Genomic DNA, 12,202 nt, shown 5'->3' on the forward strand with positions numbered 1-12,202 from the left:
TTATTCTGTATGTTGGGAATCTTCATTATAATGTGTCTAGTTGTGGATCTCTTATGATTTTGCACATTCGGCATCCTGTAGGCTTCTAGGATTTGGGATTCTGTCTCATTCTTCAAGTCTGGGAAGTTTTCTCGTATTATTTCATTGAATAGATTTTTTATTCCTTTGGTTTGGAGCTCTGTGCCTTCCTGTATCTCAATGACTCTTAAGTTTGGTCTTTTAATGTTATCCCATATTTCTTGGATGTTCTGCTCATGGTTTCTTAGCAGTCTTGCTGAGCTGTCTATGTTCTTTTCAAGTTGAAATATTTTGTCTTCATTGTCTGATGTTCTATCTTCTAAGTGATCTACTCTGCAGGTAGTATTCTCAATTGAGTTTTTAAGTTGGTTTATTGCTTCCTGCATTTCTAGGATTTCTATTTGTTTGTTTTTTATTACCTCTATCTCCCTGTTTAATTGATCTTTTGCTTCCTGGATTTGTTTATGTAGTTCCTTGTGAAAGTGTTCTTTCGTTGTCTGATTTTGTTGTCTCATGTCTTCCTTGAGACTCCAGATCATCTGAAGCATGTATATCCTGAACTCTTTATCTGACATTCCATCTGTTGCAGCTTTACCTCTTCTAAAGTTGAGTTGACCTGTATTGCTTGTGGTCCTTTCTTTCCTTGTCTTTTCATACTGCTCACGTTTCTTTCTGCTTGGTGAAACTGTTGTGTTTTTGAAATTTTTCCCCTATTTATTTATATTGCTCTTGTATAGTTGGAAAATCTCCCTTGCAGGGCGGATAGTGGCTGTGCTCCTCCTCTAATTAGGGTGATCTGTCTACCACGCTGGTGGGTCGCAGGTCTGCCCACCCTGTGGGCGCGGGTGACAATCTGCTCTGCCCGCACTCCAAGTGTGGTGACGTAACTACCACGCCCTCAGGTCGTTGGTCCTGATCCGAATGTGGGCGGCGGCTCTGCTCGGCCCCTACTCCAATTGGTGTGACATGTCTACCATACTGGCAGGCCTCTAGGCCTGTTCCACCAGTGAGTCGCAGGTCTGCCTACCTTGCGGGCTCGGGCGGCAGTTCTGCTCAGCCCCCTCTCCAAATGGGGCTACCTGACTGCCTCTCCAACGGGTCGCTGGGCCTTTTCCGGACACGGGCGGCGGCTCTGCTCCACCCCCACTCCAACCAGTGTGACGTGACTGCCTCGGTGCTACGTGTCCACCACGCTGTCAGGCTACCGGGCCTGTCCTGCCAGTGGGAGGCAGGTCTGCCTACCTTGCAGGCTCAGACGGCGGCTCTGCACAGCCCCTACTCCAAATGGGGTGACTTGGCTACGGCGCCTTCGGGTCGCTGGTCCTGTTCCAGGCATAGGCGGCTACTCTCTTCGGCCCCAGCTGCAGTTGGGGTGTCGTGATACCACGCCGGCGGGTCACTTGGCCTGTTCTGGGCGCAGGCAGCAGCTCCCCTCTGCCCCTCTGGCTCCCACTGCACCCAGCAGGACCCGGACCGAGAAGCGGTTACCGCGGGGTCCCCATCCCTGGGCCAAAGCCACTCCAGGAGCCAGAACCCGGCCTCTCCGAGCCCGGTGCACGCTCCGCTAGGCGCAGGCTCCAAGGAGCGATCTCCGCGGGTTCCCCAGCCCTAGGCCAAAGCAGCTCCGGGAGCCAGAGCCTGGCTGCTCCAAGCTCTCCGAGTTTGGTTCACGCTCTGCTGGAAGCAGGCTCAAAGACGCAGTCCCCGCGTGTTCCCCAGCCCTGGGCCAAAACTGTTCCGGGGGTCAGAACCCATCCGCTTCGAGCTCGATGCACGCTCCACTAGGAGCTGGCTTCAATACGCTGTCTCCGCGGGTTCCCCAGCCCTGGGCCAAAGCAGCTGCGGGAACCAGAAACTGGCTGCTCAGAGCTCGGTGCACACTTTCCTAGGAGCGAGCCCCAAGGAGTATTCCCCACAGGTTCTCTAGCCCTGAGCCTGAGCGATCTGTCTGTGAGACGCAGGCAAATGCCAGCCTGAAATCACCTGTTCTGTAGCTGAATGAGCTGAGATCAGTAGAAAACAGGGATGATTCCATCAGCTCTCCAAGATGGCGGCTGCTGTCCTCCTCCGTGGTCTGACCGGTGTCAAGAACCGAACTGGACCGCTTCTCTCCTCCGTCTCAAAGCCAGAACTCAGCACTAAGCACGGCCATTGCGCCGCTGGCAGGAGCCCCCAGAATCTGCATCGCTGCACCCCCGCTCCGGCACCTCGCCACTTCCCAGCGCACCCCGCAGACTCCAGCCTGGGGGCGATCCGCCCATCAGGCAATTCGACCGAGTCCAAGCCCCCGCAGCCGAACCTCGCGCGATGCAAATCCCACTACTAGATTCTGGAGCACCTCAATTTCGCTGGAATTTCCCAACAAGACAGCCTTCAGCTGTTTTACCTCGTCTTTCTCCCGCACAGTGACGCGGCGCACGGGGGTGTTGCACTCCCGTCGCCGCCATCTTCAATCCCCCCTATTCTTAAGTTCTTAAGAGCAAATATAGTACATTATCTAGATTTAAGTGCAAGGTTTCTTTTTTTCATTTTGAAGAAACTGGATCTGAGCTTATGATTAAACCAACTATGTTTCTTCCGTAATATTAGCTAGTAGAGAAAAACTTTACCAGAGGTACTGGGATAGTGTCTCATTTAGTAATTTCTAAACAACTACCAGAGCCTTCTTTCATGAAGACTTCATCAAAAGAGTTTTATGGTGATATAATGACAACAAGTAAATGACATGTATTGTGTTGAGATATCAAGGCATTTCTGAATCTTTCATCACAATCAATAAAATGAACAAAAAGAAAAATATCTAAACATTATATGGGCACTTTAAAATTCTTTTCTGTAATACTTTCCTGCCACAATTCCTTATTGCCACCTCTTTTTCAATCACTGTTGTGTTTGTTTTCTTGCACGCACGATATAGAATTTTCTAAAATTCATATAAATGATACTATTTTATATATATATATATATATATATATGTATATATATATATATATATATATATTGCAGTTTTTTCACTCAACATAATTATTTTGAGGTTCATCCTTGCCCTTCCTTGTATCAGTAGTTATTCATCTATGTTGTTGAGTAATATTTCCTCATACAGATTTATCATAGTTTTGTTAGTCATAGAATTTTTTGGCTATTTGAATTAGTTCCTGTTTTGACTACTACAAATTAGTTTGCTAGGAACATTTATTTAAATATTGTATGGAAATATCCTTTCTTGTGATGAGCCACACAATGTTTACTCAGTTTCCCTGAACTGGGCTGATGAGGGGATTGGAAAAAACATTAGCAAACACAAAATAGAGAAAAATGGGACCCAGTAGTTCAATTTGCTTCCTAGTAGGAGACAGACTGACAGCAAGCAGGCTCCACACATTTATTATATTATATAAGTTTTTACAGCAAAGTTATTCATTGTGAGGAAAGTACTTTAAAATAGAATCGAAGTCAAAATTTTGAGCAGTTCAATTATAGTCATCAGCATGCACCCACAATTCTTCACCCCCGGTGGCTGGCATTTGAACATAGGTCATGAACTGATAAACTCCATAGCAACCATGAAATTTCCCTTTGAACAGGGTAGCACCATACAACTGGGTGGTTTTCTTGGTGCCTTTGTACCAAGAGATTCCTAAAGGAGATATTAGCTTCTGTCTTTGGGAAGTTCAAAGACCCATAATTCATTTGCTGCTCCCAACATCTCCCCCTTTTTAATTTTTTATTGAAGTGTGACTGGTGGGCTATTTGAACTTCTCAGCTTTCTTTCCAGAAGGCATGGCATCTTGTTGTTATAATACAAAAGATAATTAGTAGCAAACACATATTTTAAAAAATCTACCATAGTGAAAGTTTTAACATATTCCAAAGATTCAAAGCCATTTACATCACTAAGTATTTAGTAGGTCCTCCTAGCCGTTTGACTATCTCCTCAGTCTGACACATCAGGTTCTTCAGTTGTCCTCACATTGACAAGTGGCATTCTGGGTTTGTGGAGTCTTCTTTGCCTTCTTTCTCCTTCTCAGCTTCTTGTTTCTGTTGGGGGTTGGGATCAACCTCTGGTTTGAGCTTAAATCATTTGAACCTCCATAATGATGGCAGATAGAACACTCAAATATTCAGATGGGATGACCTGCACCTTCTAGAAAGATACAAGCAGAGCCTCTAGCCCACATTATCACCAGATCTGGTCCATTCCATTGTCTTCTTTGTAAATCTCTTCATTGGACCAGGACTGACAGGCCTCCAGTAGACATGTGTACTTAGCAGCAGTACGACTTTCAGCATCATAATTTTAAAAATTTAAAACAAAAATAGCATAATTCAAACAATTTTGTGGGGTTCTATCTTCCCAACACTTTTTAAATTGTAATTTAAGTGGCAAATAAGCCTACTTTACAATAAGATGGCTACAATCTGTCCTATAGTTATTTAACCTTATCTGTTACCAGTCCTGATTGATTTACATAGAAGCAACATTCTTCCCTGAGGAAGAGGAAGAGGTAAATATGAGCCTCACAAAAGAAAAAATGCCTCGGAATTTGGGGTACACCATATGTCTTAAGTTGTATTAAAAGAACTGTTGTCTTTTCTTTTAAATGCCCAGGAATGGCAATACTTTTGTTACCACTGTTTTTTCAAGGTGTTCAAGACCAAACTGGTCAAATTGACCTTGTTCCTATCTATTGTTAAGAGTCAGCTTAGTTCCCCCAGGACACCACTCTTGAGAAACTTGAAAGAAGCCTATTAGCTCTTCTAGTGCTATCTGTTAGGATGGGTTAGGGTCTCATTGATGATGTGGCTTCTCTTGGAAGTATCAGGGATGTCTCTTTTCTCCAATGACCCTCCTCTTCTGCAGTATGTGCAAGGGTCAGCTTTCTGTTCTCCAGGGTCTCATAGATCCCCCTACCTCCATCAGGAGGTCATGTGCCCAGAGTTGTAAAACCTTCAGAGAAGTTCCTTTGTTCCTGGTGTTCAAGCTCATTCAGAGGGAAAGAGCCAAATATTGGTCATTTTCTTTCTTGGCCCTTTTACTTTCTTAACTATAATCTCCAAGCCATGGACTGGAATATTCAGCAGGCCAGTTTTACCAGTCTTATTGTAAGAGCACTGGTTTTTAACTTGAATATCTACAACTTTACAGCCATTTTTAGTGAAGACATAGACAAAGCAATCTTAATTACTTTTCCATTTATCAACTAATGAAAACACACATAATTTTTAAGTATATTACCCTGTGGAATTCAAGAAATCAAATACAATTGATTTTATATTTAGCAGTTTGCATCTTAACTTTGTAAATTAATCAGATGTCTCTAACAAACAATGAGATTATGACTAATCTCATTGATGTTAATTATAATTTACTTATTTTTAATCCTAAAAACCAAGATGTTGGACAAGTATAGTTAACAGTATTAGCCATCTCTTTTTTTTTTTTTTTGTGGGGAGGGGTGTACCTGGGATTATACTAAGGCACATTCAACCACTGAACCACATCCCCAGCCCTATTTTGTATTTTCTTTAGAGACATTGTTTAACTGAGTTGCTTAGCCTCTTGCTTTTGATGAGGTTGGCTTTGAACTTGTGATCCCCCTGCCTCTTCATCTGCTAGCTCTTTCTGTTGATGAAAATTCCTACAAGCAATGGATATTACATTCTAGACATTTTATAGAAATTAACTTTGTATTAATTGTCTGACCACCTAGAAAAACTTGAGAGTAAGTAATTTTGTTTCTGGGAGGGTTGAGGGTACAGGGATTGAACTCAGCAGCACTTGACCACTGAGCCACATCCTCAGTTCTATTTTGCATTTTATTTAAAGACAGGGTCTCCCTGAATTGCTTAGCACCTTGCTTTTTGCTGAGGCTGACTTTGAACTCATGATCCTCCTATCTCAACCTCCTGAGCAACTGGGATTAAATACATATTTATTTTTTATCTGTTTACCAATTTAAACTGAATGAACTTTTCAATAATGCAAATATAATGTAAAAATGTGGATGTGTAACTGATGTGATTCTGCAATCTATATTTGGGGTAAAAATGGGAGTTCATAACCCACTTGAATCTAATGTATGAAATATGATATGTCAAGAGCTTTGTAATGTTTTGAACAACCAATAAAAAAAGAAAACAAATAATGCAAATATAAAATATATTTGGATTCATATTTTTTATTTTGATTGTAATTCATGAGCACTCATTTTTTTATGCCAAGTTTAATACCTGGAAACTGCTAAATATAAAATCAAGTATATTTGATTTCTTGATTCCATAGGGTAATATACTTAAACATGTGTGTTTTCATAAGTTGGAAAATGGAAAAGTATTTAATATACATACAACATATATGCACACACAATTCAAGACACCAGTGTGCACACATACTCAAAACAGAAAAGAAACAAAGATTTTCTAACTTTTTGCAAGGGGAGTTCCACAGTTAGGAGGCAATGTAACAGAAGACTATTAAAGCCTCTGATAGATTTAACTTGTTATAAATTAAAATAGAACTAATCAGATTTTTACATTATGACTCATGTATAAGAAAGGCCTTGTATAGTTGGAAATGTTAGATATAAAATCCAACATCCATAAAGACATTGAAATAAAATATTTCAGGTGGCAACTCATTCTAATAGCTATCAAATACACCCCAACACCACCATATCTATGTTCTTTTTAGAATTTTGCAAGAGGATTTTTTTAAATGTATTTGGCAGTCAACTTTTGAAAAATTGGCCTCTGAATAAAGATAGAGATCAAATAGTTAGAGAAAATAAAACTGAGATCACCTGTGAATTTACCATGAAATCATGAGCTCAAAAATATAGAATCTTAAAAAAATAGGAGTGCTTGAAAGACGAAAAAAATTACACAGCCACAATTTCTAAAAGAGCATGCAAAATATCTTTACTAAATCAGAGTGCACTTTTGGCTTAGATTACAGTCACTTCAGATATTTAAAGTATGTGTTAGGCCTGTAAAATCCTCAGAAAAGATTTTTAACAAAAGGAAAACATGTACATTTAGAATCTTTCCATTTTTTCTCTCCCTATACTGCAGGATTACAAAGGGGCTTGTTCATAAAAGAGCTTGTTTTTTCAATAGTTCCATTGTCTCTATAGGCTGGACTCCATAATGCTGAGTGAAGAAGACAGCCCCTTGGGACTTATCCACGCTGCTGCCACTACCTCTGCCCTGGCCAGCCACACACAGCAGTGTGCTGCCTCTTTCTGTACATAGTCAGTGTCCCACCTACCCGCATACACATCTGGTTCTGACCCACCAGGTCAGAGTCTTTCCTCTAGTGGTGGCAGCAGCAGCAGAAAAAGCAGCGACTTGGCCAAGGACTCTGACTGCATACTCTCCAGGAAGAGTCTGGCAAAGATTCTTTGTTAGCTATTTGTCACCTTTAACTGCACTTTTTAACCCAGAAATCAAGGCTGACCATTTTACAGCTGTCGTGAGATACAGCAAGACAATCTCCTATTAAGGACCAGAAAGTAAAAGTTTCCACAGAAATCTTGCCCCGTTCTCTGGCTGCATAACTAACTCACAGATCTTTACCAAGCTCCTCCCAAGTCTCAACATCTACTACTCCCTCCTCCAGGAAATGAAGAGAAGTTTGAATCAAAAAAATTCCTAAAATTGTGCCTGATGCGCCTTCTTTACCGGGCTGTGCTGTGATTTGAACATAATCTTAATCATCTTAACACAGGGCTCTCTTTCTTTATGCTCTCTTTCTTTAGAATTAGAATGTTTTAACCTGAGCTACATACCAACTCACTCCTCCCCTTCCTTTAATTGACACATCTCTTTTGAGGAGTGTCTATGAGCATTTGGGGCCCCTGTTCCAGGCATCAACTGTTGCAACTGGTATGACATTTACTCAGTTTCCCCCAACTTAGTTTATGAGGGGATTGGAAAAAAAGACAAACACAAAAATAGAGAAAAAAAGGGACCCAATGTTCAATCTGCCTCCTGGTAGGAGACAAACTGACAGAAAGCAGACTCAGCACATTTATTATAGAAGTGTTTTACATCAAAGAGATTCATTGTGATAAAGTTAGTTACTTTAAAACAGAACCAAGGTCAAAAGTTTGAACAGCTCAATTACAGTCATCAGCTTGCACTCACAATTCTGCACCCTCAGTGGTTGGCATTTGAACCATAAGTCATGAACTGATAAACTTCATGGCAGCCACAGAATTTCCCTTTGAACAGGGTGGCACCATACAACTGGGTAGTTTTCTTGGTGCCTTTGTACCAAGAGATTCCCAAGAGAGGTATCATACAGCTTCTGTCTCTGGGCAGGTCAAAGACCCATAATTCATTCACTGCTTCTGACAGTTTGCTTTCTAATGAATTAATGCCTAGAAGCAGAATGGGTTATAAAATGGTAAGTGTAAGTTGAACATATTAAGAAAATGACAATTATTTTATAACATAATGGTAACATTTTAGATTTCATCAACAATGTATGAATGTTCAAAATCCTCCACACACTCACTAGCCTCATGAGCACTTGTTAATGTGTCAGTCATTTTAATTTTAGACATTCTAATAGGTATGGAGTGGTGCTTACTGCTAAACAGATACCTAGGATAGTTTATGGTTTAATATTTATCACAGGGTATTATGTGTCTTTATAGAAAACAAATTAGCTACATTTATGTATTGGCAATTATGCTGTCAATGATTATTTTATCATCATTGTACAAAATGACCTTTCATAGTAAAAGAGTCATAAATTTTTTTAATAAAAGTGAAGGAAAAATCTTAGAAAATCAGCCCAATTTATTTAATATGTATTGAAAGACTGCCTATATTTTATAAGGTTTAAAGTAGGGTGATATGATTTTTTCATAATCAATGTTGGTCAAATTTTATCTTCTTTAGGATTATATGCTGCTTATCTTATGATAAATTTTAAATCTTGTATCCATGTATTTTACATTTTCTTAAATTCTAGGTCTGGCAAAATATTTTTTTAAAATATGATTAAGTGATATCTTTGAATCCCTTGTTCTTTCAAGGAACACAAAATCTCTTTTAAAAACAATTATCATTTAAATATTATCATTTTAAAGACATACATTCAGAATATGTCAGCTTTGTGATGAGTAATGTGCCTAAAATATTTATGAAACCTGATTTTAATAAAAATAGATCACCTGCTGAAGAGGGGTTCATGGATTAGGGATGTGGAAAAATCTTGCCAAGTTCACAGAAAGCTAGAATGGAATTGTATTAAATGTAATTCTTATAATTTTTCTATTTTTAAATAATAAAGAAGGCTATTTTTTCACACGGAATACATTTTTATCTTGATATATTCTTGTAGGTCAATACGATAGGGTGTGTTAGAATGAAGCATCTTGCTAAAATGTAAAAACAAATAAAATCACAAAAACGCTGCTGTATAACAACTGCCAACCTAGTTGGGGTTCTGAGTTATTATTTTTTTAAGTGGACATTTTAGGTAATCTGTGAACAAAGTCAAAATCTGTATGAATAAAACATAAGCAATGTCATCATCAATCACATAAACATTTTACAAGATTTTGTTTTAAAGAAAATGTTTAATAGATTTTTACATTATGATCCAGGTATAGGAAAGGCCTTGTACAGTTGGAAATGTTAGATATAAAATCTAACAGCCATATTCCTCCTGCCTCTTTTCATTATCCTTCATATGTTTAGCTGCTGGATTTACATTTGTTCCTTCTGTCAAATGAAATTTGTCTGGAACTATTTGGGCCATAAAAACTATATTCACAGACCCCATCTTAGGGTAGACAATCAATTCAGACACCATTAAAATCTTTGGCTAGTCTTAATCATTGGTAAAAACACAAGTACTCTTGAATTAGAAAATTTCATCATTTGTGAAGTCAAAATCACTGAATTTGAATGGAAAAGTCAAATCTATTTATAAAATTCTCAATTACTCATTGCACTTATATATGACTCCTTTGTAGATTAATGTATAATACATATACATATGTTGCTTCCTATCAACCTGCTGCTATATGTAAAAATTATTTTGACTTCTCTGCTTTAAAAGAACAATTGAGTTAATTATTTATTTTTGGCAGATCTGGAGATTAAACCCAAGGACCTATACATACTAAGCAAGTGCCCTACCTCTAGAATTACATTCCCAGATTTTTAAATTTAATTTTAATACAGGGTTTCCCTAAGTTGTCCATGCTAGTCTCAAACTGATGCTTCTGCCTCATCTTTCTGAATAACTAGGATGACAGGCATGTGCCACTCCACTCACCTTAACTATTAGGATAGCATTAAGTTAAATATTAAGAAAGCATTTTCCTATTGGTTAACAGAGTCTCAAGTTCAAAGTACATAAGAATTCTATGTTTGACTCTACTTATTTCAGCCATTCAGCACACTAGAAACTTTTTAAAAAAAATCTTTTGTTTCCATTCAAGTGTTCAGCTCATCCATTGGAACGTAGAGTATTTAAACTGTCACTAATTATTGCAAATAATGAACTCTTGACACAGATAAACGGATTCTGAGACACTGAAATTGGAAGAGGGTCTCAAGAATAATCTGAGCAGATAAGAATTGATCATAAGAAGTCTTCAGTGACTAAGTAGAGAACTGATAGCTACCAATTCTCTTAATGGCTGGAGTAATGAGTGTCTTAATCCTGAGATTAGAATGTGTCACGGGCGTATACTCCAGCTGCATATAGCTTAAATCTAATGCATGAATTTTTGGGGAACACTTGGAATTTAATTTTCTTAATGTTTAATAAGTATTAAGATGTTTACATACTGTAATATTTTAGGATATATTATTATTTCTGAAATCAGGATAGGTCATATAATCAATGTGTACCATTAATCTAGTTTCTTTTTCTAAAAATATTTAAAAGCAATATTACACATGATAACAATCATATAAAACTGAAAACCTATGGCATGTATCAAATATATAGTTTTAGATAATACTGTACACTTATAGAAATATACCTGATATTAAAGATCTTCTTCTATATGTTCTTAGATCAAGTAAGTATTTGACTACCTTTCAGTTTATATATCCATGGAGAACCATTGTGCTATGGTTTTTCTTTGTGGTCTGTTTAATTAATTAGCCTCCATTATGTATGACAAATATGTGAGATGACCAATTTACACAGAGAAAAGATTTATTTAGACTCAGTTTTAGATGTTTCAGTCTAGGATCAATTCCTTTTGAACCTGTGGTTAGATACCACATTTGGCAACAGTACTCCCCTCATTGCTAAGAAGCAAAAGAGAGAAAGAGTCTGGGGTCCCCAAATCTCCTCTGAAGCCATATCCCCATTGACCTGAACATTTTCCACTTAGGCCTCTTTCTTAATGTTTTCACCATCTTTGTTTTATGGTAGGAACCAAGCCTTTAACCCTTGGGCTTTTGGGGGGACACATGAGGTTGAAACTAAGGAATTATTGTGTGGTCTTTCTGTAAATCATAGGGAATTGACCTTGCATCATTTTGATGTAAATCCTATCAAGCTGACCTGGGATCAATGTTTATTTTCAGTGTTTCAATGGATATCTTTAAACTATTACCCACCACAATCTTTACCTTCACCTCTGTCTCCATTTATCTTTTCACTGTATAAATTTTTCATCATATCTGGGTGTGGTGGTACATGCCTAAAATCCCAGCAGCTCAGGAGGCTGAGACAGGACAATCTAGAATTCAAAGCCAGCCTCAGCAAGGGCGAGGCACTAAGCAACTCTAAACAAAATACAAAATAGGGCTGGGGTTGTGGCTCAGTGGTTGAATGCCCCTGAGTTCAATCTCCACTACCAAAAATCCCCCCAAATTATCATGATTATTTCATTTCAATTACCAAACATGATCAGGTAACTTTAGAGTTCCCCAGGCTAGTGCATTACTGTTCTGAGAGGTCATTAATTTAACTGAGAGAACTGTCTTGAAATTGAGGTAGTTCTGTTAATAATATTCAAGATAATTCACAAGAGAATCTGTGTAAAATCATGCTGGTTGAACAATGAGTTCTCCTTAAAGCCATAGAATGAAAAACTGTACTTTCCGAATACTTGTGTAAAGTGTGCTTTAGTGAAAGCTACAATACACTCCATACATGGAATCAGATTAGAATAGTCTGCCACATCTGGAATCAGCATCTGTT

This window comes from Spermophilus citellus, assembly GCF_964194105.1.
Source record: "Spermophilus citellus genome assembly, chromosome: 8".
NCBI classification, from domain to species: domain Eukaryota; kingdom Metazoa; phylum Chordata; class Mammalia; order Rodentia; family Sciuridae; genus Spermophilus; species Spermophilus citellus.